Genomic DNA, 22700 nt, shown 5'->3' on the forward strand with positions numbered 1-22700 from the left:
ACGAATATGATATGACCATGTATATGAATGTGAATAAGGGCATGTATACGAATACGAGCACAAATATGGTACGGGTATTATGGTGGAGTACGGATAGTGATGTATGTACACAAATACGTATTAGCAAGGGAAAGTTCCTATGATACCCTGACCTCAAATCAATCTTTGAAAACCATTTGGCGCCTTGCAATTGATCAAATAAATCATCAATCCTCGGAAGAGGATATTTATTCTTAATCGTCACCTTATTCAATTGCCGATAATCAATGCACATTCTCAAGGAGTCGTCTTTCTTTCGAACGAACAATACGGGCGCTCCCCACGGGGATGAACTAGGTCTAATAAAACCTTTATCAAGCAAATCTTTCAATTGCTCCTTCAACTCCTTCAATTCAACAGGTGCCATTCTATAAGGAGGAATAGATATAGGCTTAGTGTCTGGCAACACATCAATAGCAAAGTCAATCTCCCGCTCGGGAGGAAGGCCTGGAAGCTCTTTCGGGAACACATCCGGAAATTCATTTACTACGAAACTGACTGAAGGGTTGGCGATTCAGCTTCCATATCTTGAACTCGCACTAGGTGATAAATACATTCCTTTGTGACCATCTTTCTTGCCTTTAGATAGGAAATAAACCTACCTTTTGGTGAAGCCGTATTCCCTTTCCATTCTAAAACTGGTTCTCCCGAAAACTGGAAACGAACCATCTTCATTCTACAATCAACATTGGCATAACAAGAAGCCAACCAATACATGCCCATAATGACATCAAAATCTACCATCTTTAGTTCATGCAAGTCAACTATAGTACAGCGGTCACATATCACAACTACACAATCTCTATATACTCGGCTAGCTATTACCGATTCACCCACGGGTGTAGACACCTCAAAAGGTTTGATCGACTCCGGCTCGACTTTAAATCGACCCGCAATATATGGAGTAACATAGGAAAATGTGGAGCCCGGATCAATCAAAACATACACCCTGAGACAGCCTTCAGAACAAGATATGGTCATTTCGAGTTCCGGGTGATGTCATTTGGGCTAACTAATGCACCGGCAGTATTTATGGATTTGATGAACAATGTGTTTAGGCCCTTCCTGGATTTATTTGTGATCGTATTTATTGATGATATCTTGGTGTATGCTAGATCCGAGGCAGAACATGCGGATCATTTGCTCACTGTCCTTGGAGTTCTTCGGACTCGAGAGTTGTTTGCAAAGTTTTCCAAATGCGAGTTTTGGTCGAACTCAGTTGCATTTCTGGGGCATATTGTTGCAGCCGATGGTATTCGAGTGGATAGTCTAAAGATTGAGGCCGTGAAGACTTGGCCAAGGCCCACAACTCCTACGGAGGTTCGTAGCTTTCTGGGCTTAGCAGGTTATTACAGGAGGTTTGTTGAAGGTTTCTCTTCTATTTTTGCACCGCTCACAAAGTTGACCCAGAAATCAGCTAAGTTTCAATGGACAAATGCTTACGAACGTAGTTTCCAAGAGTTGAAGGATAGGTTGACTTCTGCCCCTGTCTTGAAACTCCCAGAGGGATTGGAAGGATATGTTGTTTATTGTGATGCTTCAGGTGTTGGGCTAGGCTATGTATTGATGCAACATGGTAAAGTGGTTGCGTATGCTTCAAGGTAATTGCGGAAACATGAGCAGAATTATTCGACCCATGATTTAGAATTGGCTGCGGTGGTTCAGGCATTAAAGATATGGAGACATTATTTATATGGTGTCCATGTGGATATCTACACAGATCATAAGAGTCTCCAGTACATCTTCAAGCAGAAAGAGTTGAATTTGCGGCAACGACGATGGTTGGAACTGCTAAAGGATTATGATGTCGATATTTTGTATCACCCTGGAAAGGAAAATGTTGTAGCTGATGATCTTAGCCGCATATCGATGGGAAGTTTATGTGATGTACGACCAGAGAAGAGGGGAATGGCTCGTGAGCCCTAGCAGTTAGCTAGCCTAGGAGTTGGAGTGGTGGACTCAGGTAGCAGGGGAACTACAATTCAGAATTTAGCAGTGTCGTCGCTAGTGGAAGAAGTGAAAGAGCGACAATATGAGGATTCCATGCTAAAGCATTACAGAGATACGCTCCCTCAGAAAGAGGAGTCATCATTTGATATTTCAGGAGACGGAGTTCTTCGATGTCGAGGCAGATTATGTGTTCCCGATGTGGCAGGTCTACGCCACCATATTTTGAGAAAAGCTCATTGTTCCCGTTATTCTGTTCACCCCGGAGCGACGAAAATGTATCATGATCTCAAGTCTATATATTGGTGGAATGGGATGAAGAAAGATATAGCAGAATTTGTGGCTCAATGTCCCAACTGTCAACAAGTGAAAATCGAGCACCAAAAGCCGGGTGGATTGTTGCAAGCTATAGAAATCCCAACTTGGAAATGGGAAGTGATTAACATGGACTTCATTTCAGGCTTACCCCGTTCTCGACGTAAGTATGATTCCATATAGGTGATTGTGGATAGACTCACAAAGTCAGCTCATTTCTTACCCGTCAGAACGACGTATGTGGCAGAAGATTATGCAAAGCTATATGTTAAAGAGATAGTGAGACCCCATGGTGTTCCAGTATCTATTATCTCCGATAGAGGGACTCAGTTTACACCTAATTTCTGGACGTTGTTCCAAGAGGGTTTAGGGACCCAAGTTAGCCTTAGCACGACATTTTATCCACAGACCGATGGACAAGCTGAACGTACTATTCAGACTCTTGAAGATAGCTTACGAGCATGTATGATAGATTTTGGAGGAAATTGGGATGATTATTTGCCACTCATTGAATTTGCTTACAATAACAGTTACCATTCTAGCATTCAAATGGCACCGTATGAAGCTTTATATGGGCGGAAGTGTAGATCCCCAATCGGGTGGTTTGAAACAGGAGAGGCTAAATTGATAGGGCCAGATTTGGTCCACCAAGCTGTAGAGAAAGTTAAGCTCATACAAGATCGGTTGTTAGCGGCCCAAAGTCGCCAAAAGTCCTATGCGGATAATCGTCGAAGAGACTTGGAGTTCAAAGTGAAAGACTGGGTATTCTTGAAAGTGTCGCCTATGAAGGGTGTAATGAGGTTTGGAAAAAAGGGGAAGCTTAGTCCCCGATACATTGGGCCTTATGAGATTGTACGAAAAGTGGGCAAGGTAGCCTATGAATTAGATCTACCTCCGGATTTGGAGTCAGTCCATCCGGTTTTTCATGTCTCGATGCTTCGGAAGTGTGTAGGAGATCCTACTAAGATCGCGCCAATAAGTGATGTACATGTGACAGAAAAGTTATCTTATGAAGAGATACCCATTGCCATAATAGATAGGCAAGTACGGAGGCTTAGAAACAAAGAAGTGGCCTCAGTTAAGGTTTTATGGAGAAGCAGTAAACGAGAAGAAATGACATGGGAAGCGGAAGAAAGTATGCGATCCAAATACCCTCATGCCCTTGGAAGAAGTCCAAGATGAGACGTCAAGATTTTAAGGTATGTATGTTTTCCTTTTATGCTTTTTGGGTCGTGCGTGGCCAAATTTGTATGCTATTGTGTTGTGGCCCTGTGAGGCATCGATATTATGGGTTGTTGTGACAGGATGGTAGTGCCATATTATAGGGGAAACTCTGGCGAAATTTTTATAGAATCCCCGAAGACGTTAACATTCGAGGACAAATATTCTTAAGGGGGGAAGAATGTTACACCTCGGAAAATCATCCGTTGGTACGCAAGTGAATGAACTAGTGATGAGTACGAGTGTACGATGTTTCCGCGAGTAAGAAATAACATTTGACGACCCTTGTCACGACCCAGCCCCGTGGGCCGCGACTGGTGCCCTATTTGGACACCCAAACAGACTTACGTACCAGATCGACATATCCAAAATTCATTCAAACTTAACATACGTCATTTTAAGCAAGTACTGAAAGCAAATATCATCTTAAGCGGTCGCCCGTATAGAAACATCATATCCAAATCCAATAGATTGGCGGAATACACATCGCCAGATATATACACATATACAGACAAATGGACCGTTTTAGCCATAATAGTAAACGGGGCCGCATTAAGACGCAGATCATAATCACAACGAACAAACATGACCCATGACCCACATATATGACTACAGGCCTCTACAAAACATAACAAAACATATGACGGGACAGGGCCCCGCCGTACCCAAATAGTCGTATATATACAGAGTATGCATAACAGAAGATATGTACCAAAAATATGAGCTCTGGATCAAAAGGAGTACTCCAAGTGGCAGAATATGTATCCTATACCGGAGAATCACCAAAACGAGCGTCCGTACCTGCGGGCATGAAACGCAGCCCCCGAAGAAAGGGGGTCAGTACGAAATATGTACTGAGTATGTAAAGCATGAAATACTGAAGTCAGAATCATAACCAAAGTGAGGAGTGCAGAATATGGATACTGAAGAATACATCAAAATCTGTGCAGAAGACACACACACACACACACATATATATATATATATATATATATATATATATATATCATGCAAATAAAAAAATCGTGCATAAGGCTCAGGAACGTGGTCGCCACTCCGACGCTGGCGCCACAACACATCATACACCAGAAAGTTTCAGATCTCCGTACAAACCCCGAACATCTCGTATCATCATAACGTATCACAACGCCAGAACATGTCATATATCATATCACATCATAACGCCGTATATAAGCGGTACCCGGCCCTATAGCGAGGCCTCGGGAACCGTAACACATCATACTGCCGAATATTACATAGTGCGCACGATCACAAAACCGTCCCGGGATCCAGCGAACGATATGATAGTAGTAGGCACGAGCGGAGTAGTGCGGAAACCATATGCATATACATTTTAAATAAATTCCAAGACTCGACGGATAAATACATATACATACTGATATTAGAAGGCTTAAGGTAGGCATCGGGTCCATCGGAATCAGTATACAAAAGTTACGAACTTTCGAAAAATACATCATAGGTCATTTTCTGAAAATTTAGTATCATTCCTATTAAGGAACTTTCAAATAACCTTATATGGTACTTCAAACGGAGTCTTAGAATCATATGCACATATCCAAAATTTACGTGTCCAACTTAGACCATATCAAATATTTTTCAAACCATATCCGGAAACGTATCGACTAATACTTCAAACATCATAGGCATGTGACAAGTCGTATGGATTAGTTCATGAAAATCAAAGACATAGGCCATCCTAATTGCTCTAAGAGTAGAATTTTCTTTAGAACGTACATATATGCCATTCATTTATTTCATAAGGGTCATGCCAAAAAAGAAGAACGATAAGCTTCACATACCTCGATCGCTCACTACCAATCTCGATCACTCGCCAAACAAATCCCGACTCAAGTCTCGGGCTCTCCAATATCTACAATAATATTATCAATTTCCAAAAATTAGCTACAAGTACTTAGAATTTTAATTCTAATTAGTATTTGTCTACCGAAATTTCGGCAGCACCTCCCCTGTAAATTCAACATCCCCGAGAATTAAACTCGGCCAAATTCATCAACAACCATACCAACAATACCAACAACCAAACCAATAACATCAAAAACCGATCTAAAATGCATTCCAACACTAGTAACCTTCCTTTCAACATAATTCATCGACATTCAATTCAACTACGAATTTTTCAAGCCAATATCGACAATTACACATTCATTACCAATTCAAGATCATTCAAAAGCATTTCAAGGCATTTCATACCATTCTACAAAATATACAAAAATCCCACCAAGACTAGAATTCATCCGAAATCTCCAACCTTCGACACAACATTCACAACACATTTTTCATCTTCCAATTTCATCAACAACAACTGAAATTTTCACTTTAACAATTCCATTCTCACAATTACATAATCTATAATAACATCACATACTTTCCGACAACAACTTAACAACAAATTTTTCATGCCAACTAGAACTAGAATTCTTCCATTTGCATTAAAAGGCCATTACAACACAATTAACATAATAAATAAAATTTTGATCATCCCTCTCCATTTACCCATTTTCGGCCACACACCCACATACCCATAACACAAAATTCTCATACTTTACCTTCACTTCCATATACTACAATATATATATATATATATATATATATATATATATATATATATATATATATATATATATAATTCTTCCAAGATAAAAAGAGTAGAATTCTTACCTTTTTCAAGAATTCCCACTTGATAAAAAAAGTACTTTCTTGCCTCCAAATTTGTATCACATTGAAGAGGGTTTCCAACTTAATAGGAATTCAAAAGAGATGAGTTTGAACCAAAGATTTGAGCTCCACAAATTTTTTTTTTGAAGTGGTCGAATGGCCTTTGTTGGTCTCTCTCTCTCTCTCCTTTATTTTGTTCTTGAAACTTCCAATGATGAATGAAGAATTGTGGCCTTTTGTTGCTACTTATTATACTTGGATTTTTATGGCACTTGGGCTTGGCCCATTTTTCTCCTCCATAACCGGCCAACACCAATTTTGGGCCTCAATTTCTTTCATTTTTTTTTCTAGCCCAATTCATTTAGGGGCTTATTTTGTAATTCCCGAAACTAATTTCCGAAATTCCAATTTTTTCCCTTAGCCTTCCTCGATATTTCCATATCAACATTTCATGGACAACACACATATTTTAAATAAAAATCAAATTATGGCCTTATTTCTTACAAGTCAAAAATTATTTCGAATTTTCCGAACATGCGAAAATACGGGATATAACAACCCTAAGTGAGATTCCGAAGGCAATCGCAATAAGAGAGAGGTTATGCTCCATAATGAATAATTATAGGTTTCGGAAATGTGAAAAGTTGCAAGTTTGCATTCTCGCCAGTTGGTCGTAAAATGAAATACGGACCGTAAAGTGGTTTACGGCCCGTAAAATGCGTCCGTAAATCACCACATCTCAGTTTGAGTTTCTGGTTCTGATATGATTAAATACGACCACGAAGGACGGTCCGTAAACTAGAATACGGACCGTAAACCAAGTTTACGACCACTGTGCACTTCAAATCAAATTTTTAAGTCATTAAATAAGGGGACCAAGGCTTATTTCATTTCACTTCTACATCACACCCCTTCTCTCTAGAACATCTCTCTACATATATTCCACAAGAATTCAAGGATATTTGGTGATCAACAACATAAATCAAGGGAATCAAGTGTATGAAAACCATCAAGATCATCCAAGGTCAAGAAATCCAAATGGAGATAAACTAGGGTTTTGCTCAAAGTGGAGTATTATCAACTAAAGCTTGTTCCTACAACATTTAAGGTAAGATTCATGATATTTCTATGTTGTTTAAGGTAGTTAAGAGTTGAAATACTTGGATTGTAGAAGAGTATAGAAAAATGAGTCATGAATACGGAATAGTGTCATTTTGAGAAATAGTATGAATTGAGCTATGGGTCTTGATGTATTGTGATGTAAATACGATATAAATGATGTTGAGAACATGAGATGAACAATGTATGTAAATGGACGTCGTGTGTGTTATGGCCATGGTTATGGATGAATTGAATGTAAGTCTAAAAATATGGATAAAGTGAATGAGTAATGACTATTGTGATGGCATCGTGAATTTATTATTGACGTTTGGGAGTTGAGATACGTTATGGAGGAGATGCTGTCCGATTTTCTCTAGCTTTAGTCATATATGCTAGCTATCGATTCTAATGATCGTATTACTTTAATGAAGGTAGAAACGCGATCGTTGAAGGGGAACGTACAAGCGATAAATAGTCGAACGGAAAGGTATGTAAGGCTAACCCTTCTTTCATAAGGCATGGTTCTTTGGCCAAACATCTAAATCCTCTATACGAGTATGTTGTCTTTCAAATGATTTGATCTTCCGAGCTTGTAAGCTCACGATTCTTGATACGCTACGATTGTACTAAGTTCCTCACATGACGAGTAGGCCTATTAAGGTAGATGAAATGAATGATGATAATAGTGATAATGGTATTGATGATGGCTATAATGATAATAACGATGACGGTTATGATAATGGGGTTAAAAGTAAAGATGCTTATGAGCTATTGTGTATTTGTATGACTATTATGGAACACCGAGCTTATATGGCCGGGTAGTATATGTATAGATGTATATGTATGTATATTTACGTAACGCGCGCACACCACTGCAGTTGGGTATGGACAACACTGAGCCTTGGTAGGGCCAGGTACGTGTAACACTGAGCCTTGGTTGGCCAGGTATGTATGATCACCGAGCCTATATATGATCGGGTACGTGAAACACCGATCCTACGTGGTCGGGTATGTTATATAAGGATATGTATGAAACACCGATCCTACGTGGTCGGGTATGCTATGTAAATGCTATGTGTGTGACATGATTATGTATATGATATGAATACGAATATGATATGACCATATATATGAATGTGAATAAGGGCATGTATACGAATACGAGCACAAATATGGTACGAATATTATGGTGGAGTACGGTTAGTCATGTATGTACACAAATGCGTATTAGCAAGGGAAAGTTCCTATAAAAGGCAATTAAGTGCATATGATGATGATATTGCCATCTCCCATCCTATGCTATTTCTTATGTTGCTATCTATGCTTCTATATTGATATTGACTATGCTTTACATACTCAGTACATTCTTCGTACTGACGTCCTTTTGTTTGTGGCCGCTGCGTCATGCCCGCAGGTGCACAGGGAGACAGGCTTGATCCATAGCGGTATTCTCAGAGACCACCTACCAGAGCTCCATTTCATTCGGAGCCATAGCTTTTGGGTACTCATTCTTTGTGTACATAATTATGGGCACAGCGGGGTCCTGTCCCGCTCATGTGATATGTTATACTCTTCTTAGAGGCTCGTAGTCACTTGTATATGGTTAGATATGTCTGGCTTTGTCGGCCCATATTTTGTATATCATTTTGATAGCCTTGTCGGGTCATGTACGTTGATGTGGCATAGATGCCAATCACTATATAAAGGCATTGTCGTCCAATGGGACTGGTATGATGAACGAATAGATTTATATGTTTAATTGTATGGCTCACCTAGATGTAAGCATAAAAGTGAGTTAAGGGGTGCCCGGGTGGGCTAGCACCGAGTGCTCGTCGCGGCCCTCTAGACGGGTCGTGACAAGTACTTTAATATTAATGGTAAAAATATGTAAAATACTTTAAATAACTTACAATATATGTTTGAACTCATTTTGCCAAATAAAATGGCAAAATATTATCGAAATAATTTTGTGGCTCATAAAATACATATTTCACTAGGTAATTACATAAACTTTATGGAGGTAAAAAATAGGTGTCAACAATGTAAACCCTTGTCATGACCCGATTTAGGATCGCGCGGGTACCTACCTTTCCCTCCTCGGTAGGCGAACCCTCAATCAATAACACAGTAATCAAGTAAAGACAATTTGAATATTACAATAAAAAAACAATTAACAGCAGAAATCACTTTACTACTAAATTTCAATATTGAAGATATTTACAACCGTTAAGTAAAAGAAGACTCTTTTCAAGTTCCCACGACCTGGTCTAGACTAGTACAAGAGCGACTAAATGACATGCATTACAACAACACTATAACACCAACCTCCGTCCCGAAATGAAATAGGAGGAGGCCTTCAAATTAGGCACTGCGCATCTCCGAACATGTTGCAATTAATCACCTGAAACACTCTACACCCAAAAAGGGTGTAGCAAGAGCAGTATCAGTACAATCAACGCGTACTGAATAAGTATCTGTTACACCCCTCGCTTTCGTAGGGGTAGAACTTATGATTTCCTAGTTGAGTATGTCTTGGGAATCGAGACCCGAGCCCGATTTTTGGAGATAGAAAGTGTCTCACCCCATGTGAAATGGTACCAGCAAGTATTCCTGGTGATTTGTAGGACTAGAAAGGGAACGAATCGAATCGACGTGAGATAAGAAAAACCTGCAGGACACCAATCAAGATCGACGGGTCGTCGAACCTTTCGACAGACCGTCGTTGTACGACATTGACAGGGTTCCGCAGCCATGCATTCTGCAGGTGCAGGTCGACAGGCAAGTTGACGGACCGTCGACACGTCGACGAGCCATCGACCCGCTCGTCGAACCGGACCGCTGTAGCCTTTTGGCTTCCAAGTATAAATATGTGGGTCACGACTTCATTTCACATTTTCCTATTCACAAAAATCAGAAAACCCTAAAATATTACCTCCCAATATTTTTCATCCTATTAGTGAAGATTTGATGAGACCCTGAACCCGTAAACCCGAGATGGTGAAGAAGAAAAGTTGCTTCTAGGGTTTCTTCAAGAGTGGTGTTTAGGGAGTTGAAGTTGGAGTGATTCGTGACCCCTCAAGGTATGTAAATGATTTCTACCTTTGTATTTAAGTTGAGTATCAAGAGTTTTAGTGATTCTAAGTGAAGAGAAGGTAATTGTGGAAGTGTTAAGTTGATGAAAAGCAATTTAGTGATATAGGGTTGTTTTAAGAGATGATTAGAAACGGGTTTACGTATATTTTGATATATATATATATATATATAGATATATATATATATATATATATATATATATATATATATATATATATATATATATATATATATGCGTTGTCATTGTTGATGTGAGTATCGTAGTTGATGTAGGATTGAGTGAGAAGTGGAAAAGTAGTTAAGCTTATGAGAGAAATGTTGTTCATGATTCGTTAAGCCCTCTATGCATCAAAAAGGGGGTTAGCAAGTGAAGTACCTAGTCTAATGAAGGTTTATGTTGTCTTAATTGTAGATTTACAAGTCGAGAAGTAGGAGTTGGTCGATTTGATATATGTCGAGGTATGTTAAGCTACCCTTTTCTTCTTTTGGCATGATCCTATGATACGATCTAATAAGCGAGTCCACATTACTCTACTCTTAGAAGTATTAGGAGTATTACAGTCTTTGATGTTCATGTACCCCTTTACGGTTATTCCTTCTATTCATGGGTCAGGTTTTATGTATACAGTTATTCATGCATTATATTCATTTATATATATGTGTGTTGACCCGTGACCAGAAGGCGTTATATACGCAAGTATTATATGTATATAGGGTATGGAAAGGAGCAGGCGTTATATACGCATTACCACCTGATCAGCTAGTGTACTAATATGTTGATATGAGAATAAGGCTGCAAAAATCACAGCAAGGTATATGATGATGGCCGCAGAGAGACCGATACGATATGAGAAAAGAAACAGGCGTTATATACGCGCATATATCAGGCGTTATATACGCACCTATATATAGATGCATGACCTTCATTGATAGGCATGAGCATGCGTATTATGCGCCCACAGAGGCATTGTTAGTTATACAGATTCATGCAGATACTAGTTCATACAAGTACATGCAGTCAGTCATTTCAGCTTATGAGTTCAGATCTTATTCATGATTCCCATGTGTGTGTATATATATATATATATATATATATATATATATATATATATATGATGTTGCTCTTATGCTTTACATGCTCAGTACATTATCCGTACTGACTCCCCATTGCTCGGGGGGCTGCGTTCATGCCCGCAGGTACAGGGAGACAGACAGGTGGTCCAGCTCAGTAAGACCTCTAGATTTAGCAGTGGTCAGTACGCTCCATTCGATCAGGAGCTACAGTCAGTTTTGGTATGCCTCTCTTTTTGAGATGTGTATGCATATGGGTATGACGGGGCCTTGTCCCGTCCTTTCTACAGCTCTTATTCCAGTAGAGGTCTATAGACAGTTGTATGTATTAGTCAGACGATGTAGCCTTGTCGGCTTCTATTCTTTTGTGTACTGTATATATGTAGTAGCCTAGTTGGCTTGCACTGTCCTTTCGCATGATTGTGTGTATATGTATGAGATTGTACAGAATTTTGGTGTTTCCTTTTTATGAGATTAGTTGTGCCATTCATAGGCCTTTGATGTTCAATATATTTCAGATACGAGTATAGGGGTGTTTGGTCGCTAGAGGTCAGACCCCTCGTCACGGCTCATCGGTTTGGGTCGTGACAGTAGCATAGGCCGACAATGGTTTGTAACACATATCAGTAAAAGAATTCACAAATAAACATGATAGTAACTAAGTCAAGTCATAATCTATGTACTGCTCATTATAACATCAAGATCCTTAAATCATTAACTTTCCTCAAATAATCACAAGAAAAATCCACAACATTCTTTACAAAACCATATATCATTATACCTTTCATTTTTGGTCTAGGAATCGACTCTTCACTATGATATCTTTAGTCTACATCCTTTTAGAGGCCCAACATACAAATGGTCCTACGAACGATCCTCTCAATAAGCCAACCAATAAAATCAAGATAATCGAAGATAAGTATACACCATCGCTTAAATAGCATTTAATCCCAATTCCGTTCCAAGTCTCAATGTATCAATCCGAATCCAACATCACAAGTAAACATCAAATCATCTCACACAAACCATAATGCAATGCAATGCAATGATGTATGAATGAAATGCAATTCCATGCAAATGTTGTGTATATATGTACTCCAGATGGAAATATCGACGTCTCGGTAGCACAACCCAATGTGACTCGCAAAGTCTTAGTGCCACTTTTCCCGGATCTTTTCCCAACAGACAGATGGGATCCTGGATCTTTGCCCACAGGGGGTTCTCACTGACATTACTCTGGGAGACCCGCGGAGTCCATGCACTATCAACGATTCGGGAACTAACATCGGATATCGGCCATGCAATCAACGATTTCGAAACTAACATCGGATATTGGCCATCTCACGTCACTCAAGTAAATTATCAAGTGTTAATCTCACTTAATCAATGATTCCGGGATGAACATCAGACATCGGCCATCTCATATCACTCAAGTAAAAGAGTTTTATCCACTATAATCAGGATATCAATAATATGTCATTAATGGATGAGAATGCGTGCAATGCATGAGTCAACATCAACAGTCTGATCAATATCACAAGTACCAACAATCGGGTATGCCAACAATATAACCGAATCACAAGTACCAATAGTGGGTATGCCAACAATATAACCGAATCACAAGTACCAACAGTGGGTATGCCAACAATATAACTGAATCACAAGTACCAACAATGGGTATGCCAACAATATAACCGAATCACAAGTACCAACAGTAGGTATGCCAACAATATAATCGAATCAAGAGTACCAACAGCGGGTATGCCAATAGTTTCGTAATCAAGATGATAAAACAGAATCCAACATCAATCAATAACTCATGACATCAAGCCAACACAACAGAACAATCAATTCACTACAGAACCGGGTGCCTAGCCCCAAACACACAATAGGTTAATCAAGTCAATACAGATTATTACTACTTCCCCTAACTTGGCCTAATAGCTCAGAGCAAGTAATTTCACCTTCTACTCACAATCATTCCTCACAACTCAATCTAGGACTCAGTCACAATCTTTGGTACATTTTATCCTCGCATTTATCAACTAGGTTCGCTATTAATGATATAACACAGTTAACCACATATTATGGAATTTCCCATCGTGAGACATAAATAAATTATGTACCATCCACTACTCCCAAGTCACATAAATTCCACCAATATTCAAGAAACCACACCAAACATCCTAAGGAGTCTACAGGCCACAAGCCCGAACACACAAATCACACAACAATAAAATCCTACGATTCCATACCAAATCTCCAATTCCTACACATGCATTCTCCGTTCCTTCTAATACACGAATATATGAAACTAACCAGAGTCTTACCGAAAGGAAAGCCATAACCTACCTGGCAGCCGAACAGGTGCCTTGTCTTCTGAAGCGTCTCCAAATAAATAAACTCTATTCACATGTAAATTCTATGTAAGAAACCATAAAGAATGATATCCATATTGACTACTTTCTATTCGGGTTAAACTCCACCCTTTAATTTAGGAAAAACGAGTCTCAAGGTCAAAACGGAAACTTTATTATCAAAATACCAAATTCAATACCAAAAGGACAAAACCCATTACTATAATCATAGGAATACTCAATTAATTCTCAGAATCAACAATATAACGGATGTTATGGTTCACTTTTACGCGGGTTAAGGCATAGAAGCTACTACGAGGTTGTTGGTGCTCTAATTCGATTTTAGTATTTTTTAGAGTCGCCACCTAATTTATTAAGGGAAATTAGGAAAACTGAGTTAAAAAGGGTTTATTCAAACAAAGAAAAAATCCTTTTAAACCAGCGTTCGAGGTAAGGGTTCTGGTGATCCCCTAGGGAAGGTTCTAAGCACCCTAGTATTAAGGATCCGTAGAAGACGGTTGACCTTCGAGCTTCAATGTGTGATTAATGTATTTACTTGTTTAAAAGTATTAAATTTTTCGCAAAAATGTCATTCTTATTCACATCATAAGCTTTGAGAAAAACTCCTGCAAAAAGTCCCCTTATAAAAAGGGGTTTTGGTTTAAAAAAATCCGCGCAAGTGTTTAACTGGCTTTGTTGCCGGACTAGGACACACCCGTGATTTCTCCCAAGTAGAGTCGCTACTATTCTAGTCCTACCAAAATGTTTAGTACTTGCGGGTTTTATTTTATATAAATACAAACTATGGGATATATTCCCGTTTTATATATATATATATATATATATATATATATATATATATATATATATAGAAAAAGGTTACAAATTAAATTAAGTCCAATTTTAATCATTTGAAGCCCATAGGTCAAGCACATTCTAGATCCAAGTTCATTTCACCGTCATTACCCAGTCCAAATAGTCTCGGCCCAGAAAACGCAATTTAGTCCAAATAGTCTTGCGTGCTTCCAGGCCCAATCTATTTTCCAGAAAAAGGTGTCTAGGTTTTCCAAGTTCAATAGTCTCAATTTTCCAAAGTCCATAATGTCTAAGATAATTCCTCTTTAAACTTACTGAATGCCCAGAAATCATTTGTTTTTCAATTCAGTGATTGTGGTTTGAAAGGTTCATTTGTACCAATATTAAACCCGTAACAATTTCATACTTAGCAATACGATCATTTTTGTTTTGAAAGGAGTATCCAACTCGTTTTTAGGACTTAAAAACACTTAAATTAGGTAAGACCCCTTTGATTACTGCTCTTAAGTCGTGACAAAAAAAAAAAAGGTTAGCTTTTGAAATCTCTTGAGTTTTTTAAGAAAAAAGCTGATTTGTTTTGATGACATTACCTAAACTACTAAGTTGTTTTTCCTAAATCCTAACATACACAAGGGTTTCACTAATAATGAGGTTTAATTTACATTTGTACAGACAATCAATAATAGAAAGGAGAGAAAGATTTCACTAATGGGCTACCAAAGACGTATGAGGCTATTTTTACCCATAGTTGGGCCTTCAACACAATATTTGCTTCCCTTTCAACTTCCAATAGGACTCGATCTGAACTTGGAACTGGGCCTCGGCCCAATTCCCGTTTTAGTAGATGAAATGGCCTAACAATGCAAGGAGAGTGTTTTGCACACGTAACACAAGGAGTACAAAATTAATATCCGGTTTTAGACAAGTACATCAAAGTATAAATAAAGCAGGCTGAATATAGGCTACATAACTAAATTAAATGGAGGCCACGGATTAAAACTTTAAAATATAGACCCAAGTTATTTTGAATAAGTCAAAGTCATATGGATATACTTGTATATACTACCCATATACACCTATTTATACACTTATAGGCATATAGAGTAGCCAATGAAAGAAAGCTTTTACCCCCGTATTCCCGATGTCGCACATGATTCAGGAGGTTTCATGAACCCCAGACATGGAAAACACCGGAGAGGACTCAAGCTTAATCCTTAATGGTTTACTAAGTCTCCCTACCAATGTATATTAAGGGTAAAATAGAGGTATATATGCATATATCAAGGTCTTTGTCTTATTTAAATTAAGTATGAACAAGAAATACCAAAACAGTCAACAAACAGTCATCTACAATCATTTATAGCAATGGAAAATAAACAGTCAACATTCAATGTCCCATGAGACATACACAAAAAGCATATGTGATTCAAGACAATTTCCTACTCCAGTCATCTATGCATTTGGTCCCGTTAAGGTCCCATCAAGTTTAAACTTAAAGATAGGCAGGCACAGATGAGTCCCCAGAACTTCCAGTATTTGCATATTCATGCCTCAACAGGATACCAATTCAATTTTAGGCTCCTTCACCCAGCGCAGACAATTAATCAAACAAACTACCCTAGTATTTAAAGCCTTAGTCATCTTAGTTTTTAAAATCCACCCAGGTCTTCATTACACTATGTGTCAAAACACATTGGACAGATTTCCAAGCTTAAAGTCAAGTGAAGTTTAGACAACTGTATTCATATGAAGATTGCTTATGCTAAACCAGAGCAGATGAATACTTTTCAGGTTTATAGGACATAAGGGCCTATCTTTGCTATTATAAAGCTTAAACACAGTTCACAGAGACAGATTGTGTTAAATTCAGCTTAAAAAAAGGTTTTGAAACAAACTCAATGCCACAGCCTTGACTCAAAAAGCTTCTTAGTTGATTTTTTAAGTTAGATCAACAAATAAAATCAGTCCTGTTTTCAGAAAAACCAAGCGTATAGCCTCAAGTTATCAAAGTTGTTTTGAAATGAAGTTCATCCAGATGCAAAGTGGTATCCAACAATTCAAACTAATAATTATTGCACATATTGAAGCAACAAACTACACCTAGATAAGATTCCATTTAGAGACTCAACACTAAGTAGGAAAAGAAATCATGAGCAGATTATTTCTCTTTTTTAAAAAAAAAAAAAACTTTGGACTTCAGTATTTCATTTAGACAAGGCAAACAGAGAACTCTGACTTCATTTTATCCATATTGCAATAATAACAACTTATTAGCTGACTGGAAAGACCTCTTCCTCCAAAAAGGAAAACAAAATTCACAGAGTCTAGTTCAAATTGTAAGGTTACTCAGGTACACTAAAAAATAATCAGTTTTCCCCTAATGAAATGAATAACATCTATGAATCCATAAAAGTAAACAATCAATCTCAACAAACAGACCTAAATTATAAGCAACAACTCAATCACACTTCATCTTTCTCTGAAATAATTCACTCAAAGTTACACCTAGCTTAACAGATTTACAAGCTAAGTTCAAATGTGCCAACATCTTTACACAATAGCCTTTTAGGATCCAATCTTATTCTTAACTTAAAACTAACCATTTATTCTTGTGTTAGGTGGTACAGAAGTTCTTGAATTTAATCACACCCAAACTAAACAAATGGACTAAATCTGATTAAGGAAACTCGAATCCTTTTATTCATTCAGACATTAAACATAGCTTACTCAAATAAATAAGAGAACTGTCTGAGCCTATTTAACTAAATCCATTACCCTTAACTAATACTTATTAGAACAAGACATGATTTATCTAAGATATATATCAAATCTTAACTAAACCCCTAATGACATACTCAAATCATATTAACAAGCAAGTATTAATCTAACAAATAATTAACCAAAACAGCATTGTAATTAAATAAATAAAAGAGCATTACCTTTTAGATGTGCAACCTGGAAGAGATGAGACTTGGATGCTTCAAACCTCAAAATACTCAACCCAAAACACGAGCCACACAATAACAACTAAAATAATATTTTAAAATTTTAACTTACTGAAAATGGTAAGGGTTCAAATTTAGAACAAACCCTAAGTATTTTCAGCACTTACAATACGAAAACAAATTCAATTTTTGTAAGATAGTACGATTTTTTTTATCTATCTCTGTCTTCAAATGCAAAATGGGAAACCCTTTATATAGGGGTGAAACCCTTTCAAAAACCCAAATCCCATAAGTGTGGGACAAATAAGTTTTACTGAAAAATAACCTTAAACAACGAAATCAACTACTAGGATTTACAAAATGAAACAAAGGACGGTCAGATTTCGACTTGAAACGAATCGACCTAAGTCAAACGACCCAGAAACAATGAAAATGAGCTCGTACATATAGTCACATGCCAAAAAATATCAGATCTTCGTTGACTCGAAGAAAAATGCGGAGAAAAAAGTAAGAAGTAAAAAGGGTTTTACCTTGATGCGATTTTTCTGAATTGTTACACAAAAATGGTTGTGCAACAGTCAAAGGAGGTTTGCACCTCTGTGTTGTTACCATTAATGGCGAGACATGCGAAAAAGATGGCCTGCGGCGCTTAGGGTTAAGCTGAGAAAGGAAAAGAGAGAGATATATATAAGAGAAAGGATGCGTTTGGTCATGAAAAATGAGGAAAGAAGGGGGTATACCCTCTTTTTGTTATCCACACGCTGGGCCAGGTCGGCTGTTTGTGAGTTGGACCTGGCCCAATAAATTTTAAACAAGAAGTGAGTTGGATATGTATTCATATACCTATATATGTTTGATATGCATGTGTATATCAACGTATATAGGTATACGTACATAGATATAAAAATTCGGGCCACTTAACATAATTTTCGCAAATTGCTTTTGACATTAATTTCACAGAATAAAAATTGATCCGAGACATGATTTCAAATTGATTGGTGATTGGGCTTATTAGTTTACTTCAATTATAGCCATTTTAAATCAGTTATCCTCAAAACTACCTCATGATTAAAAAAAAATATGCAAAAAATAATTGGATGAGAAGTAAAATGATTAATTTATTAATCAATCAAATTCCTTGGATTTTAAAAAGAGTAACATACCTGTAATTTTATCATTTTAGCCATTTAAATCAATTAAGTAAGTAATTATAATGAACTTGTAAAATGTAACAATTAATTTATAAATGATCTATAATATTTATAGAAATCATCTTAAAATTCTAAATGGTCAAATAATATTTGAATAATATTTAAAAAAATCATTTTATTTCAAAAAGGTAGGTATTTTGCTCTGCTTGGAATCCAGGGACTCTGACTGATTAAAACAATCATTTTATTTCAAAAAGGTAGGTATTTCAAAAAGGTAGGTATTTAGCCCTTATGGCGTTTCGATCTTTTGATAGCCCTTTTGGCTGGATATTCGGCCTTATGGCGTCTGATCTTCTTCGCCTTTGTGGCTTTTGTCCTTGATAGTAGTTAAAATCTTTCACAACCCTCATGGCTGGTCATATACTCCGAAAGCAGGATCTCAAAAGCGGTCTGGACCTTCTTTAGCAAAAAGCTTCCTGCACATGAAGCAAGGTTAGAAAAAAAATCATCTTCCGATGCCCTGAGGACCTGCATCAGAAATGGGTTTGTTTTCTCCTGCTTTAAGTTGATCCGTGTTGCCGGCGCTATCGCATCTTCGGCTTTCTGGACCCAAAACCCCTTTAGCTCCGGTATTCGAAAGATAAACCTATTTTCATTATGCAGAAAAATTATTTTCTGTAATTCTACCCTAAGGATATCTACTTTGTGAAACAAAATCATTTTTAATTGTCACGACATACGTTTTGAATGAGGGAGATCCTTTCCTTCGTGACTGGGACTTTTGCTTCCTTACGCGGAATTTTTGAGACCTTTTCTCAAAAATTTTGCCCCAATTTAAATTTCGATCCATTAATTTTCATACCGAATCTTCCAGGAAATTTTGAGGTCTTCTCAAAATTTCTGCCCCAGTTTAGAGTCCTGGGTTAGCTGAATTTTTGTAGGGTCTTGACGGCACGAATTTTTGAGATCCTCTCAAAAATTCTGCCCCAGTTGGACGTGCAGAAATCCCTGCTTCTTTGTGAAGTCCTATCTCTGAGGCTCCCTAGGGGTTTCTTGGTTTTTCTTTAGATGCGACCGAGCTCAAAGAGCGCCTACGTGTCTTGTCACAACAGGAATTCAGGTCGAACGTAGTTCAGAAGTAAAATAATGGACTTTTGGTTTTTCACTAATAAAGTGACCGAGTCCCAAATGGACTGCCTACGTATCCCACTATGGGGAAATCAGGTCATTACGTAGTTCATATTACAGAAGATGTTTTGTTTTCGCCTATCTATTATAAAACGATTACAAGCAAAAGGAAATAAATAATAAAAGCAAATGGAATAACGATTACAAGCAAAGAGTACTGTCACAAACTAAGAAACTCTTTTTTCATGCATTGTAGCGCTTGATTGCATCTGAGTTGATCGGTTTCGGCCACTCTTGACCGTCCATTTCCGCTAGTACTACTGCTCCTCCAGAGAGTACTTTGCGGACCACATAAGGACCTTGACAGTTGGGAGCGAACTTCCCTTTATATTCCTCTTGATGTGGAAAAATCCTTTTGAGCACCAATTGCCCGATCTGAAAGAGTCTGGTTCTGACTCGTTTGTTGAAAGCTCTTACCATTCTTTGCCGATACAATTGACCGTGACATACAGCAACCATCCTTTTCTCATCATTTAAGGCCAATTACTTATATCGGGCTCAAACCCATTCAGCATCGTCTAATTCTTCTTCCTAAATGATTCTCGGGGAAGGTATCTCAACTTCAGCGGGTATGATTGCTTCAGTTTCGTAGACCAGCAAGTATGGAGTTTCTGCCGATGAAGTTCCAACTGTAGTACGGTATCCCAGTAAAGCATAAGGTAACTGCTCGTGCTAACCCTTATGATTATCAGTCATTTTCCTCAATATCCTCTTGATATTCTTGTTGGCTTCTTCTATGACTCGATTTAATTGCGGCCGGTTAGCTGTCAAATTTCGATGGGTGATCTTGTATTGCTCGCAGATATCCTTCATCAAGTGGCTATTCAGATTGACTCCGCTGTTTATTATGATGGACTCGGGCACACCAAATCTGCATATGATGTGGTTTCGCACTAAGTCCGCCACTACTTTCTATGTTACTGATTTGTGATACGTTGCTTCCACCCACTTGGGGAAATAGTCAATTACAACCAAAATGAATCGGTGGCCATTCGAGGTTGCGGGTTCAATGGGTCCAATAACATCCATGCCCGAAGCGACGAAAGGCCATGGTGAGCTCATAGCGTTAAGCTCACTTGGAGGGACTTTGAGCAGATCACCGTGGATCTGGCATTGATGGCACCTTTGCACATACTTGCAGCAGTGACTCTCCATAGTCATCCAATAATATCCAGCTCGTAGAATCGTCTTTGCTAGTACGAATCCATTCATATGGGGTCCACATGTTCCCGCATATACTTCTTCTAGAAGTTTGGTGGCTTCGTCGGTATCTACACATCTAAGCAAACCCAAATCCGGCGTCCGATTGTATAGCACTTCTTTATTTAGGAAGAACTGTTTTCCATTCTTCGGATGGTCTTATTTTGTCTATTTGTAATGCCTTTGGGGTATTCCCGTCTTTCCAGATACATTTTGATGTCGCTGTACCATGGCTTGCCATCTGGCTCAGCTTCTACAAGGCAACAGTGAGCGTGTTCTTATTTCAAACTTATCCTTAGTCGGTCGATGTGACTGCTTTCAGGATGTTGGATCATTGACGCTATTGTGGCTAGTGCATCAACAAATTCATTCTGAGCCCTTGGCATATGTTGAAACTCAATCTTTCTGAACTTCTTGCACAATCTCTATGCCAGGTTCACATATGGTAAGATCTTTTCATTCTTAGTGGCCCATTCGCCTTGTACTTGATGAATCAACAAGTCGGAATCTCCAATGACCAATAATTCATTGATGTCCATGTCTAGTGCCATTCTGAGACCTAGGATGCAGGCTTCGTATTCGGCCATATTGTTAGTACAACGGAATTTGAGTTCAGCGGCCATGGGGTAGTGTTGCCCATTCTCTAATATCAAAACCGTTCCAATTCTGGAACCTTTGTAATTTACTGCTCCGTCAAAGAACAATTTCCAACCAGTATAGGATTCTGTTGCTCCTTTTTCTATAGCCAACACCCCTTCGTCTGGGAAATAGGTAAGAAGTGGTTCAATTTCTTCATCCACCGGGCTCGCAGCTAGTAAGTCAGCCAAAGCCTGTCCCTTGACGGCTTTTTGCTATGTATACAATGTCAAATTCACTTAATAGCATCTGCCACTTGGCTAACTTCCCGATGGGCATGGGCTGGCTGAATATGTAACTCAATGGATCCGTCTTAGATATGAGGTAAGTGGTATTTGAAGATAAATAATGCCTCAATTTCTGAGCTACCCAAATTTTTTCCACTAGCGTATATTTGGCCTCGCAGGCGGTGAACTTTTTGTTCAGATAATAAATGGCACGCTCATTTTTCCCTTCTTCGTCATGCTGTCCTAACACGCATTCGAATGCCTTTTTAACAACTGACAAGTACAAAAACAAAGGACTCCCAGGCCTTGGTGGTACCAGGACTGGCAGGTTAGACAAGTATCTCTTGATAGTGTCGAATGCCTCTTAGAGCATCCTTTTTCAAAGCTTGAGGATAGGCTCCACAATGATGGTGGATTGAGCTATGAACCGTCCGATGTAATTTAGCCTTCCCAGGAAACTCATGACTTCTTTCTTAGTTTGGGGAGGAGGCAACTCTTGGATTGCTTTGATCTTTGTTGGGTCTAGCTCTATGCCTCTTCGGCCGACTATGAATCCTAGTAACTTTCCAGCCGGTACTCCGAACGCACATTTGGCCGGGTTCAATTTCAAACTAAACTTCCGGAGTCTGTCAAAGAATTTCCTCAAATGTGCGGTATGCTCCGAACTCTCCCTTGACTTGATAATTACATCATCCA

General features: G+C 38.4%; 1 long non-coding RNA gene across 1 annotated transcript; it reads right to left on the reverse strand.

Annotated features, from left to right (window-relative positions):
* Positions 1-3919: 3919 nt before the first annotated feature.
* Positions 3920-18312, reverse strand: LOC132615780 (uncharacterized). The gene is made up of 3 exons (XR_009572839.1): positions 18133-18312; positions 5343-5413; positions 3920-4323 (listed from the first exon to the last, which is right to left on the reverse strand). It is a non-coding gene; the product is annotated as an uncharacterized LOC132615780 (long non-coding RNA).
* Between the last annotated feature and the right edge of the window lie 4388 nt (positions 18313-22700).

This window comes from Lycium barbarum, chromosome 10, assembly GCF_019175385.1.
Source record: "Lycium barbarum isolate Lr01 chromosome 10, ASM1917538v2, whole genome shotgun sequence".
Lineage (NCBI taxonomy): Eukaryota > Viridiplantae > Streptophyta > Magnoliopsida > Solanales > Solanaceae > Lycium > Lycium barbarum.